Genomic DNA, 14,345 nt, shown 5'->3' on the forward strand with positions numbered 1-14,345 from the left:
TTGATTCCATATTTTCTGGCAATTTGAAGCGTGCTTTAACATTTCTTAAATATCATAGACACCATTTGATGATATACATATAAAAATCCAATAATCGAAGTACAGTTATATATCCAAAGCAGGTGGTTTTTAATACATTAGAAACCAACGCGAAATATCACTGGGTTTAAGAAGACTGGCTTTTTTTTTTTTTACATGCATAAACGAGATAAAGTAATAATTGTACTGAATTTCTTACAAAATTACTCTTAATGCTCTTTGAGTGTTTGTTTCTCTTGAGCGGAATTAAAATTAAGAGTTTTTGTTATTGCAATGAGCGAAATTAATTTTTACAATGAGACTAATTTTTTTGGTAGCGGAAGATTTAAATTACTACAATTCAATACCAAGAATTTAAAAATTCCTTTCAATATAAAAAATGAATGACAAGACACTATCATCTAAAAACAAAATTATATTCTGCTCATGCTTCTTACAATACATTCATTATTTATACAATATGATGATTTGTATTTTATTTACATTCATTAATAATATAATAATTATTATTTAACAAGACTTCATCATGCACGTGCAACGGAAATAAAAATTCATATTCGTCGCGCCAAAACAAAAATGTTGTTACATGCACACTTTGTATTGTCGTTTCTTTCAAGAAATCTTCAAGTTTTACCCGTTTGTGTTGTAAGTCGAATGCATTTCACACAGTTCAAAAGCATGTAAATGTAAAGCAAGCGACATCCATGTAAAGCCAACAACAACAAAAAATACTAATAAAATAAAATTGAACAAGTTTTTGTACTTGTGAACGGTAACCGGGTTGTAAAAATAATTAATTATTGATATTTTAATGTCGTTTATATATATTTGTTTATACATGCCTTAGGGTGATCCGTTGGTTCTTTGCTAATATTTTTTTATATTAAATCGTCCATACAAAGTTACTTTTTGATTTCTACATTTCAAATTTTTTCCTGAAAAAATATTTAAATATTGGATCCATGAGATGGATGTATGACTTTAGAAATATTTATAAATGTCTGTACATAATTCCAAATAAAATTATAATATATATTTAATATATAAAAAATATATTTTTCTTTTATTTTATGTAAAAATATTTAATTGCACTGTTGAAAAGAAAAAAATCAAAAAGTTTATATAAATATTGCGAGCGTTTAATGAACCTTGAATAATATATAATATGCTCCCTAATGTGAGCAGTTTTTATAAGGTCATTAACGGTATCTTCCTGGCACAACCCAAACAATAACCAGATTGCTGAATAAACTCGTTAACTATATTATTAAAAAAAATATATTATTTTATTTTCTTAAATTCAACTGATTTTTAAGCAATGTTTATTAGCTGTTCTTTTCAATTGCTAATCTAAATAATATTTAGTCTCGCCTGTTGTTACCCAGACAATAAATGAAAATACTTTTTTTCTGTTCAAAAACACTCCTAATTGAGCAATTAAGCGTGTTTCATTAATTTAACTATTGTTCTCAATTTAGCTAAGAGTTCAGCAATCAACAAATTAGAAATTATTCACGAAATTAAAATTGGATTAACAGTTCCGTTTCTATACAGAGGATCACCTAACTATTTAAAAAATGTTAAACTACAAACTAAATTGAGTCGATTTACATGTTATTTGCGTCAACTAATTAACTAAACATGATAATTGCAATTATTTCTTTTGCATTTCGACTTACTGTAATATAATAGTTAACATTTCTGGAGCACTATGGACTCTGTAGACGCCCTTGGCATCTTTTGACATCCATTTTCTTACAAAGTTTATAATAAGTATATAATTTTCAGGAAGTAACTGAATACGTTGTTGGAGTTTAAAGTGAGTAGAGTAAAAGGTTTCTTTATGTCGACATTGTGTTCTCAGTAGTTGTATCGATTTATAAATCATTGAAGTCGATGAGATATCAGATTTTGTCAAGTTTATAGTTCTTATTTTTTTGTAAGAAGTTAATACTTATGTAAATAAATTCTCTTAATGTACCAAGATAATTATTATTATATTATTATTATAATTCAATACAAAGTTTAACCTCTATGTATTCTAAATTAAACAAAAATAATTATTTACATTGCCATAAGAATTATTTCTTTGCATAATTGAATCTCCCCTATTACTATCATACTGACCTGCCTTAATTTTATACTGCATATGGCGTGCAGTAAATAATGTTTGTGCATATATTTTGTAAGTTAATAGTATTTATATTTAAAGCGACTTAATAAATTCAAACTATTAAAAAGCTGAAACTTAATTGCAAGAAAATCTATACAAAACCACCTGCTGGTGTTATAATAAATAACACGTAGAAGGTTGAATGCGAAGCAACGCTGTGAGTCTGTGCAGCGGCAAACACTTTGCGCAGGCGCAGCTTTACAAGTAACTTGTAACCGCTCAAGGTTACACCAGTTAGTTTGACGCAAATTTTATATCAATTAAAATATTTGTTTAACTCAATAAAAAAGGTGTTAGTTATGCACAGTTTCAATGGTGACAGACAACACTTTTTATTAATCAATTCGATTATACAATTAGCCTTCTGATTGTGCAGGTAGCATAAAATTGTGTTTTAACATTGGAAAGTTGATTGTACGCCGACAGTGCGATCACCTAGCTTCTTAGCAAAAATTATGCTTTTTCTACATTTCCACTGGTAATTGTTTCCTTAACTAAATACTTGCGCAATTGTAATTATTTAAAAGAATTACTCGCATTAAATTACGCGGTATTCAATTGCGCTGGGTGAGCGCAAGCTGAAGAGGTCGTGTGAAAATTACAACTATTGTATCTTTATTGTAATTTAATTATGTGTTTGTATATAAATATTCATCAAGTTTGACTTTTAAAAGGCAGATTATTTACATTCATATATTATGCGAGATAAAAGTATACATTATTCTCTCATGCAGACTGTGTGGTAGAGTATACTTTTGTTAGATGATTGTTTAGTTTAAACTTTAAATATGTTGTAATTTTACAAACGATTTACAAACGATTTGTCTATTTTTAACAGATCAGTAAAGTTGTGGGCTTGGCTAACATAATTAATGATTTAAAATTTCTCAAAAATACAAAGCTGTAAAAATATATTTTTAAACTTTCTTCCTTTGATTTAAAAAAATAAATTTTATCAAAGTTATATTTTTAAAACTAAATTTAAAAGAATTAATCATAAACTTAATCGCACCCACATTTAAATATTACTCATCTTAAAGGAAATCAACAATCAAAGCCTTAGCTACTTTCACCTGTCAACAGGAACACCTGTCAGAGCAATTACTTAGCATGGCTATGTATTTGTTGTTGTCTACGAGTGCTTTGCACTTAGAAATTATATTTGAGATAACAAAACGCTCAAAGAGCATTAATAATTAGAGAGTGGCAAGATAAAGGTACATATGAGTATACTAAAGTTAATAGCAACAGGCGGGAAAAAGCGGCTGGTTTGAAGACTGAAATTTGCGCAAACAAAAAAATTATTTAATACTTTCTGTTGCCATAATAAATAAACTATTAAATATTTTATTTGTTGAATGAAAAAAATAGTAAGAATAATCTTTATAATAACAGAAATATACTCCCCCGGACTCCCGGCTCCCGGACTCCTTAACTTTTTTTTCTTATGGGAACATTCTATAAAATCACAAGTTTATTATTCAATAATTTTATTATAAAATAAATTGTTAAACGAACAAAGTTAACAGTGTCCCCCTATGTTGCTAACAGCCACTTTGGATGCTGTTGCTGTTACTTGCACTGTGCGTTTTCTCATCACCACCGCTGAGTTGAGTTGAACTGAGCGCCAGCACTATTACGAGTATATTGTTGTTTATATTCGAGTGAAATTCTGTTCGTACCAAACCCCCACTAAACGGGCTGTTGTATGCTGTGGTATAAGTGTTTAAATTGGTCCCTTCGTTTGCCTTATATTTGGAGCTGTGGCGAACAGCCACTCGTTGGCGCTCAATCAACTGACACACCTACACACACGCACGACCCACAGCCGATATAAAAATGTTTGGCATTATGAGGAAATGCTCAGTTACTCACGGATTTTCGGCATGCGACGAACAAGTAAACATTACCCATGCGAAGATAAAATAAAGTATATATATGAAAATTCAACAAAATAATATAACCGAGTGTTTGCAATAATTTGTAAAAAAATAAATTTATTTATTTATAAGAAAATTCAAAAATTGGAATTAGTTAAATGAAAAGCGAATTTTTTGTGCTCGACTCATAAATAAGTCACATAAAAATACTTCAGTGTGCGTTTTAACTGTATATTTATTAGTTAAAAATATAAGTGATAAGTTTCATGAATAACGGAATTTAGTCTTGCAACACGAACAACGTGAAAAATTAACTTGTTTTGAAAAATTGTGCATATTAAACCCCTGGAACAAGCGGCGTAATTGCTGAAAAGAATGGAAACTGTTTAATAAATGGTTAGTAATAAAGTTTTTTTAAATACATATTTAAAAAATTAATATATATTTTGATTATTTTGGTAATGTCTTGTTATTATTAAATACAAAATCAATCAAAATAGCTTAAAAAATAAATAATAATGAAATCAATTTAAAATATAAAGTGACCGGTTTTAAATCCCATTCGTTGTTTTGGTATATTGGTATGCTTAACAAGAAACACCAAAAAAAGAAACAAAAAAAAAGTCTTTAAAAAGTAAATGATCTCATTTAAACATACTTCATGAAAAAGAAAATGAGTGCTGAAGATAAACTTTATCTGAAAAGAGTTGAAAACACTCTTTGAGAATTGAGATCACTTACTGAAGTCAAACTGCCGCAATAAGAAAGTATTTGTATATCATTTTAAAATTGTTTGTGTTAGAAACCTTAAGCCATGGCTTAAAAGTATATTACTTACTTTACAAGACCAAAATGAAATTACAAATATAAAATAGTTTTTCTAAGCTTAAAAGATATTTTAAGTGTAGCACAGCAGAAAGAAATATATTTCTCAACATCGTGAACATACAAACCCATTGGCTAATGCGGTACATTCCTGCAATCAAACACGTTAAAAATAAGAGATCTACCAGCCTATTAGAGAGTAACTAAACCACAATCTTAAGCTTCTTTAGGTGTAAATAGATTTCAGACTTTAAAATATTGTTAGACTTTAAACAATGCAGATCGAAAATATAAAGAAATATTGAAGAAAAAAAGCACTCATGACTTTCCTAGTAGCAATTACTGTTTTCTAAAATCAAAGATATAAAATATTTTTAGAATATTATAAATCTGTTAAATAAATCAATTTCAAATATGCTAACGTTATCAATTATAACTAGAAGGTGTTATCTACTTCTTATTCTAGTTCTTATGTGTTAGACAAATACATATATTAGAGAACGTCATAAACACAAATTGGCATGTATATTGTACGTATGATTATTTAACAATTATGATAACACAAAGTTGACGAAAGTGAACTCTTTAAAGAGATAAAATAATCAAAAAGTACAGTTGGGTTCGTTTCAATTGTAGCGCACCTTCTAAAATTGCTCTTAGAAACTTTTTGCTTAGACTTTCTTGTATTTTTATGTTCTTTTCTACGCAAATTGGAAATTAATTAGTTTAAATTAAGACCTAATTGTGTTTATTATTTTTTATCCGCCGAAAGTATAATATAAAAAGAGTTTTCTGTAAGCCAATATTTAACATAAAAGTGTTCCATCATATATGTATATTAATGTCAGAAAATTTTACATTCAATTAATAACACATTTTTTTGAAAATATTTTGGTCGAGAGTCCTGAAACACATTTTTACATTTTACAACATTTTAATTTTTTAAATTTTTTTTAAGCTAATAGTTTAAAATCCAAATTTCCAAGGACTTCTCTGGATTCCAGAAGCTTTAAAAAACCTACATTTGCAGCCCTATTTCATACAGAGTATAGAGACTTACAGCTATGCGAATGTTGACATACATATATTGCTATAAGCGTCTTTGATCCGCCAACTCATTGCTCACTATGACTGCGATCTACTACTTAGGCCTCTGAAAAATTTACTTGTGAAAGCAATGACTAAGCTATCTAGTAAAATACAAGACAAGATGAAATGTGGTGCCTTATTAAAAATATAACGGTTCTTTCTTGTTAATTACTGATGCAAAATGGTCGTCCTTTCGAATAAAATCCGAGTGTAACCAAGATCACTCTCCCCGCATTTGGGTATTGAACCACAACCACCACAATATGCAAAATGGTCGCCCTTTCGAATAAAATCCGAGTGTATATAACATATGCATGAGTATACAGAACGACTGTCGTTGGAATTGAAGTGGGATTCCTCTCTATTTGGTTATGCCAGTTTTTTTATTTATACCAGTTGTGCATTTGTTTCACCACTATCCCAGATTTGCCGAATTTTTCATTATATTTCGGTTATTTTTAAGATATCGGCGTAATTTGCATTAACCCAACTATATGTACATATATTAGTGTGAACATATATTATTCATATATATATTGCTTACGTATATTTTACATATATTACTACGGCATCCTCTATATTTGAATATTATAAAGTACCCCGATAACGCATAAAAATGACACAATTTCAAATATAATATGAACTCAACACTAAAAAACATGTAAATATGTCTTTCTAATCAAAATAACCGCAACAATATTGAAATTAAGAAAAACAGCAACAACAAAATTGTTTGCAAAAAAAAAAGCATGCTCATTGACCAACACTTAGTAGTAAACGAGTACATAAACAAATGTAACGAGGCTTGCAAAAAGACCGCAACAGCAGCAACAAGCTGTCACCTAAACAAAAAAATTAAAATATATACAAAAAACTTAATACAACAATAACATTTATATATTATGTATATTAGGAATATTTATATATAAATATGTATGTACATATTTATGGTATATGACACATGTGTACAATCATATAACAGCAACAACGTGTCGACATTATCAGTAAAGCCGTTTCGCGGTCAACAGCTGTGAGGGTGGCTATCGCCAACTGCTGCCGCCGGCTGTTGACCACCACCAACAATGCCAACAACATCAATAACAGCCACACCACAACACTAAGCGTCGTTATTACATATGACAGTCACCAGCAAAGCAGCAAACGCAGGCACCGACCTGTGTCAATAAGCAGAGTCAAGAGATGCCCACAGCTCGCACGCTTCCACACACATACTCACCCTCATAAAGCACACAATTTATACTCGCATTTTGCTTTGGTTTACAACGCTGCAACCATTGTTTATGTCGCTGATTGCTGTTGTGGCTGCTTATTAATTTTTTTGTTTTCAAATTTTTCTTCTTGCTTTTGTTGCTGTTTTTTATATGTGCTTATACTCGCAATGTGCGTATAATATTTGTCGTTACATATAATTTTCATGTTTTACAAATATTATTTTTGTTGTTTTCCTTTAGGTGTTTCTGTTTGTAGCGCGTTGTGTTCGTTGGCGGTAAATTGTAAATTTGTGTTTCACATTTCTCTTTGGTAACTTTTGCGCGCTATTTTTTCAATTTCTTCTTCATATTTGTCCAGCGATTACTTTTGCTTGTTTGTTTTGTTTTGTCACATTTATACTGTAGAAGTTCGCTGATTTTTTCTTATTTCTTTGTTGTTGTTATATTTATTTTAGCAAACGACTTGTCAATTGCCAACAGCTGCTTTTTCATTTTTTTCTCGTTATAAAAACACTTTCACAGTTTATCTTTAAAATTATATTTATCGTTTCTTCTATCCAAGTTTTCAATAATCTTTAATTTGTTTCTTGGATCCTGACTTTTCGAACCAAAATCCTTTTATATAATAATATTATCCAATTAAGAACTTTCGTGTGATTTTGTTTGAACTCATAAAAGCTGTCTCGCTTTTATTGAAATTACCAAACCGTCGTTGTCTTTAATATCTGTAGAACCTTTTCAGAATTTTGTTCCATTTATAGTCTCAGGCCTTGGTTTTGACATTATCTACAATTATGTTAGCGATGTAAACCGATCTACTAATATCCGAAGAAAAATAAATCTTGTAAAGCGACGGTATCAAACTGTTCTGCTGTAGTTCTTGTACTAATTATTCTTTGTAGTTTTCAATAGGCAGGTGGATGAATCAAAAGTGAATGATAAATATACAGTTAAAGAATGTCTATGATAGATGGAGATGTAGACGAATTGTTTATGTTTATCTCGAATTATATTTCACATCCCATTTTATACATACCATACCATATCAATATACCTTATGTCTACTCCAATGGGTTGATGGAGCTACGTACGCACGGTTTTCATTACGTCAAATTGAATGACGTTAATTTGATAATAATTTCAATGTGCTATATATTTTTCACTGCGTCCCGAAAAACTATTCACTCCATTTCAATTATGATCATGACTCACATCAAATTCATTTGCAAAATTGTTTTTATCATTAGTTTCCAAAATTGTACTTATTGTCAATAAATTTGACATAATGGGCACCGCACTTAATAAGACCGTTTAAGGTATTTAAAGTTTTACGCCTTTTATTAGGTCAACAATTTTGCTTCCGCCGTTTTCCAATAGAAGTCTCTAAGGTTAAACGAATAAATCGTTTTATATCGATCTTGGACATTTGTGTCAACATTAACCCAACAAAATATTTGTAGAGATCTGTTTGCATCCCAAACTTATTCACAACTGAAAGTGCCACTTTTTGAATTCTCGCCATTTCCGGGAAATTTTGCTTTTCTTTTTTAATTCCAAGAAAAGTGCGGCTCAGGCTCATCGACATTTGTAACCGTTTTTATACAAAAAAAAAAACTTAAATTAAAAAAAAAAAAAAAACGTCGGAAGCAAAGTTGTAGACCTAATAGTTAAAATATGGCATTAGTTCGCACCGTAAATGAACTTAACTGCGTGCTGTCTGCAAAATTGACACACTTTCGGTAAAAAGTTCAAATTTCTTTTATTTTTTTTTTGCACTCATTTCTTAGAGAAAATATTTGGAGATTTGTATTTAATTTCTAAATTCTATCTAATTATCAAACAGGTGATATTATAGGCTTACAAAGGACACTAAACTATACTATATAAAAATTTTAAAGAAAAGTTTTAACAGTTTGAAAGAGTACCAACATGTTTTTGTAAAAACTCTTAAATCCTCTTAATTATATCAAAAATTCTGTTATGTATGGCATTTACATATCTATATATCACGCATGAATATTTATTGGCATCTCGCACAATTTCGCCTCAGCATCTTCCATATTTCACTTTACTTTTTATGTTTTTATTCATACAAATATACTTGTATGTATGTACAACAGCATAAGCACACTCATATATCACACTTGCCATTTCCCTTTGTTTCGTACAATTTTTCACATTTCAGTTTTTTATACGAAAAACAATTTTTTGCCAGTTGTTCAACAAGAACGCACAACAATAACAAACAAAAATGTGTGTGTGGTATAAATACTATATAAATTGCTATACTTGTACAAGCTTATGCCACTACTAATCGTTTAGTTCTACACGATGCGCGTAATTAATAGGTATTTGAACAAATTTATATATATATGTGTGTGCGTGCGTGTCTGTTAAACGATTTTTTTTTTGCAGAATTATTTGTATGTAGAAAATTTGCCCTTCAAAGCGTGCGCTGATTTATGACAACGCACATTTTGCGTTTGCACAAAAATTACAACAACAAACACTTGTTCATATATATCATCGAGCGTTTTGTATAGAATATTATTCCAACAAATTATAGTAATTTCGCAAATTTTTTACTTTTAATTTGGTATATCAAAATCAAGTGGCGTGTCATTGAAATTATTTGGCTGTTTTTATTTGTTATTTAATTCTGTTGATTTTGTGGCGTTTTTTTGTTAATGATTGCATGTATAAATTTTGTAAATAATTTGTTAATAATACAAAAGTCGCCCACAAAAAGAATAATGCTAATTGAGAATAGTAATCGGTTTGAAAAAAAACGGATTCTAATTGAAGACACTTGATACTGTCTACCTATGAGCTTCTGTAAGATTTCGAAGCACAAAATAAGATTTCAAGTACAAGCATACGAATCAGAAAACAAATTGGCTTTTCATTATTTACTTGTTCCTATCTTTATCCTCATAACTATCACAACTAACATTGGTAGCTACCTCTAACAGACAAAGATTGCTAACAACTTATTCTGTATATACCAATTCTCGTTAATCTGCAAAGTCAAACATAATCATGAATGAATATTGTAAATACGTACGGGCCATAGAAGAGCATAAACGTGCTTATTCGAGACAAGCTAATACTGCAATCAATATATGGTGCAGCAGAGCGTATATGTAACATTCCGTTTCTCTGCGGTAACTTGAAGGAGTATGGCGTAGGAACCAAAAAAAAATACTAATTTTAGGCACTAATCGTTTAGTAAATGAAATAAACCAATAAATGAAAGAAATCGTCTTCATTAGAGTGACAGATTTGGATATTTTTAAATAGAATGTTTGTCTGACTTTTTCTTATTATTTGTTAATTTCTGTCTAACTCAAAACCAATTCAATGACATATTTTACTAAGATATTTTTTATTAGAAGCCAAATTCGAATTTTTTATAATTAAATGATTTTTAGAAAAAATCCGACTAATTATATAGTAATTGGGTTTATTAAAATGTGAAAATTTTTTATTTAATCATAGTCTGTGGTTGAGAATCCTCTATATTCCGCTTTTGATAAACATTTTTATTTCGTATGTCACAAAATTTAATTCATCAAGCATTAATCATTAATTAAAATATAAATAAAATAAGAACATAAGAATAATAAATACTCATTGAATCCCAATAGTTGCGAATATATTAAGCAGCTGAACCCATTCAACCAAAATGCTAGCCAAACAGTTACATAGACATATCACACAACCGCATCATAAACAAGCTCCACAGCAGCCGAAGGAGAGCGGCACTGAGTAAGCCATAAACTGGCGAACAAGCGCAACGCGGCGAATATATTACTTGATTACAGCTTGTTTACATACATATATGCAAACATGTGTGTATATATTTTAATGCGCGCTCGTTTGCGTGTGTGACAGCTGTGTTCTTGTTTGTATTTACATTACAATTTTCCGTTTTCGCGTTGCTCATACGCCATGTACACCGCCATGCGTACGATAGACACAGATTGGTAAAAGACTGCGGAAATTTGCAACCCAAATCAAACCCGCAATATTATTGATGTCGCACGCTAATAAAAACAATCAACAACATTTGGTTGAAGAAAGATTGCAAAGAAATATGCGAAAAGGGAGGTTTATATAGCGGAGAAAAAAAATGAAAATAAAGGCAACATTAAAGGTAGGTAACAAGCAGTGCGCCAGAAGTGTTGTGTAGAAGAGGAAATAAGTGGCATCTTTTGCATGTGATTGCATACAGGATGAGCTAATGTTTTGTGTTTTTTATTGTTCTTGTTATTTTGTTACTATAGCTTGAACTCAACTGAAAGCAGCTCAAGCGGCAATTTGCGGCGCTGATTTGCATGTGGGGTACACAAGTAAATCAGACGCGCGCTCAACTATCTAAGAGTTTTTAAAGTTCAAACAGCACACATACACACACACACATGCATACTTGCATACATTCAAGCGCATATGTTTGCTTGTTCCTTTGGCAAATTGCTTTTCATCGACTATTTGAAAGGCAGGCAGCTATAGAGGAAGTCGTTTGTTTTCGTAGGAGCTAGTGATTTGCCGGTTTCAATCGATTAGCAATCAACCACAGTATGTTGCCACATATTTTTTTTATTTTTTTTCCTTTTTATACATTTTTATACATATGTATACCGTTGTGCTGCGTCGTGGCAGCGGAAGTTAATGTAGCAAGTAATTGTAGAAAATTGTTTCTTTCCTTGCGCTGATTTCGTACTGATTTTGCGATTGGCTTCTAAGTATTTTTATTTATTTACAATTGAGCACAAAACGGCGTAGAAATCAAAGCTCAATTACCTGATATTGCCCGCAAATGGAGCTGAACAGCCGCTGCTGATGTTATGTTGCGCCTTCAAAGCCATTTCGCTTCTTCCGTTGCTGCTGGCACACAGCTGTGTAGAGGTTTATTGCTCACTTCTGCTAGGCTGATTTTTCTAGGAAAGTAATTTTGTGTTTACTACAATTATTTCTAGCTAAAATTCGGTTTTTGCGGCAGTGTGTTTATCGGCTTGATAAATAACGAAAGATTTTTGATAAGGAATTTTTGCGTTCCATTTTTTTGGCTTTCTTGTAAGAATAGAAATGATTAAGGAATATTAAGAAATTGGTTTAAAAGCAACTTTCCTGTTGGCATATCAAAGTGTTTAAAGACGAGCATAAAACTTAATTAAATTAATTATTACATAGTACAAATTTTTATACTCTCGCAACCTGTTGCACAGAGTATTATAGTTTTGTTCACCTAACGGTTGTTTGTGTCACCAAGAAACAAAAGAGTTAGATATAGGGTTATATATATATAAATGATCAGGATGACGAGTGGAGTTGAGAGGGTTGCTTTCGAAAATGGGAAAAATCGCTCCACTGCCACGCCCACAAAATGGCGAAAACCAAAAACACATAAAGTGTCATAACTAAGCCATGAATAAAGTTATAACAATAAAATTTGGAATAAAGGATCGCACTAGGAAGGGGCATATTTGGATGTAATTTTTTTGAAGAAGTGGGCGTGGTCCCGCCCCCAAATCGGTTATTTGTATATAACTCGCAAACCAATAAGCTATATAAACCAAACTTTCTGCAGTCAGTTCTCTTACGTACCCCACAACATACCATGAAAATAGTTGAAATTGGATAATAACCACGCCCACCTCCCATACAAAGGTTAGGTTGAAACTTACTAAAAGTGAGTTAACTCAGTAACGAAAAACGCCAGAAACACTAAATTTCACATAAGAAATGGCAGATGAAAGCTGCACTCAGATTTTTTTACAAAATGGAAAATGGGCGTGGCGTCGCCCACTTATGAGTCAAAAACCATATCTCAGGAACTACTAGACCGATTTCAATGAAACTTGGTTTGTAATAGTTTCCTTACCTCCCAATAATATGTTGTGAAAATTGGCCAAATCGCTTCACAACCACGCCTACTTCCTATATACCAGAACTTAGAAGATGATCTGAATCGTTTACTTTACAATATATAAAGTAAGCACTAGTGACTACCTGAAAACCAGCATCAACAACACGAACAATGTCAGCCTCGAAATCCAGCGCAGAATAACTCTTGCCAACAGGTGCTACTTTGGACTGAGTAGGCAATTGAACAGTAAAGTCCTCTCTCGACGAACCAAAATCAAACTCTACAAGTCGCTTATCATTCCCGTCCTTCTTTATGGTGCATAAGCTTGGACGATGTCAACTTCAGATGAGACGACACTAGGAGTTTTTGAGAGGAAAATTTTGCGCAAGATTTATGGTCCTCAGAACATTGGCAACGGCGAATACCGCAGACGATGGAACTATGAGCTGTACGAGTTATACGACGACATTGACATAGTTCAGCGAATAAAAAGACAGCGGCTACGCTGGCTAGGTCATGTTGTCCGAATGGACGAAAACACTCCAGCCCTGAAAGTGTTCGATGCAGTACCCGCCGGAGGTAGCCGAGGAAGGGGAAGGCCTCCACTCCGTTGGAGGGACCAGGTGGAGAGCGACCTGGTTACACTTGGGATCTCCAATTGGCGCCGGACTACGAAGGAGAGAGAGAGGTGGCGCACTATCGTCGATTCGGCTATAACCGGCTAAACGGTTGCAACGCCAATCACATACATACATACTAGTGAAGATATCGGTGCAGAACTTTGCACAAATACTACGTTTATAGTGCCACATTATATAGTGCCCCATTCTAAAAATCTCCGAAATCGGACCATAGGTTTTCAAGGCCCCATATATCGAACAGGTTTCCAACTTTCAATGGACTTTATACAATATATATGACGAATATGTATTTCCTTAATTTATTTTTTCTTTTTTTATGAAAATTACAAAAAAGACATTTTTAATTTTTTTTTAATTCTCCACAAACATTTTTATGAATATTTCTAGCATTTTCGGTTAAATTATTTAAATGTTGTTCAAATCAACAAATCCAATAAACATTTAAAAAAGTTACGTATACGCCCCGACCAACAGCTGTCATAGAACTGATACTGACAGATCATTTGAAGTAGTGTACTTATAAATGTAAAGCAGAAAAATATAGATTATATGCTATTTTAATTACAGCAACAAATACGGCATGTTATAAGTGCTCAT

The 14,345-nt window shown here is 31.7% G+C and overlaps 1 protein-coding gene across 4 annotated transcripts in view; it reads left to right on the forward strand.

Moving 5' to 3' along the window:
* Nucleotides 1–14,345, forward strand: part of Slc22a21_2 (organic cation transporter protein) — a 67,151-nt gene that overhangs the window by 22,235 nt on the left and 30,571 nt on the right. The window contains exon 1 of one of the 4 annotated variants that reach the window (XM_029043157.2): nucleotides 3,190–4,488. The exons of the other annotated variants lie outside the window; for them this stretch is intronic. The gene's annotated coding sequence lies outside the window, so the exon portion shown is untranslated. Of the gene's footprint in view, nucleotides 1–3,189; nucleotides 4,489–14,345 lie in introns of those variants that run through there. 4 annotated transcript variants of the gene reach the window in all.

The sequence above is a fragment of the Zeugodacus cucurbitae genome, chromosome 2 (assembly GCF_028554725.1).
Source record: "Zeugodacus cucurbitae isolate PBARC_wt_2022May chromosome 2, idZeuCucr1.2, whole genome shotgun sequence".
Classification (NCBI taxonomy): domain Eukaryota; kingdom Metazoa; phylum Arthropoda; class Insecta; order Diptera; family Tephritidae; genus Zeugodacus; species Zeugodacus cucurbitae.